Below are 982 nucleotides of genomic sequence, written 5' to 3' on the forward strand. Positions count from 1 at the left end.
GACTGTGTGTAAAGCTCCATGGAATCTACCCAGTACATGTCCACTGTATCTGTCCTTTACGATTTCATGGGCGTGCTTTCGCGCTCGCTTACGAGAAAGCAGTCAACTCATATACAAATGCGAATTACGAGATCAGTTTTGAAATATCTAATTGACATATGCAAAATAGAAATTCACTATATATGGAAATATTTCTCTGGATGTAATGAAAAAAAATTGGTGGCAATAAACGGGCATCACAAGACAAGGTCTTTTCGCTAAACTTGGCACCACCGTATATCAGTCCTTTTCACTAAACGTGGCACCGCTGCATATCACTTCCCTTGTGTCCGGAAATACCAAAGATAAGTGACTTTAGTTCCGACAAACATAAAATTTAATCGTCACATTAATCCTCTCGATCCCATGAAAAACTAAAAATACAACCAATGTCACTAATTACCCGCGAAGAGATAACAGCGACGCCGTAATTTGCATTAGATTTGATTACAGGTTGCGAGGTAAAATCGTCTCCAAATCCGAACACAGAGTAGCCATTTGTTTACACTCGTCAGCTGGGAGACAAAGAGAACGTCGAGCTGATTTTCCCTCGAAAAGGTTATAAAACTCGACCAATACGTTTCAGAAATTACTCTACAACTTATATGACATTGCCATTTATGTACCGTATGCCACTGACGATTCCTCACGCGTTTGGGAGAGGTATTTAATGCACGGAGTATGGGCTGTCAGGATAATCTTGACAAAATATCTTTCAAATATTACTTTTAAGACTTCGGTATTTAATCCTCGTCGTTGCTTATGAAATAGTGTAAAAGGTGTCTTTGAGCGATGCTATCTTCTCAAAATACAGTAGGAATTAGGGATATGGTGATTAGATTTTAAGATTTTACGTGTGTCAAGCTGGTGGATTCAAAAAGAATTGAAAGCTTAAGTAAAAGTTGATTTTTTCTCCTATTTTATTGAACCAGAGAAATGCTTG

At 38.1% G+C, this 982-nt stretch overlaps 1 protein-coding gene across 1 annotated transcript in view; it reads left to right on the top strand.

The window, feature by feature from the left end:
• Positions 1 to 420: 420 nt before the first annotated feature.
• Positions 421 to 982, top strand: part of LOC119584944 (E3 ubiquitin-protein transferase MAEA-like) — a gene marked incomplete in the record, with an annotated part of 16,844 nt that continues 16,282 nt past the window's right edge. Inside the window, 1 exon segment of the mRNA XM_037933542.1 lies at positions 421 to 597.

This window comes from Penaeus monodon, chromosome 19, assembly GCF_015228065.2.
Source record: "Penaeus monodon isolate SGIC_2016 chromosome 19, NSTDA_Pmon_1, whole genome shotgun sequence".
In the NCBI taxonomy this organism is placed as follows: Eukaryota; Metazoa; Arthropoda; class Malacostraca; order Decapoda; family Penaeidae; genus Penaeus; species Penaeus monodon.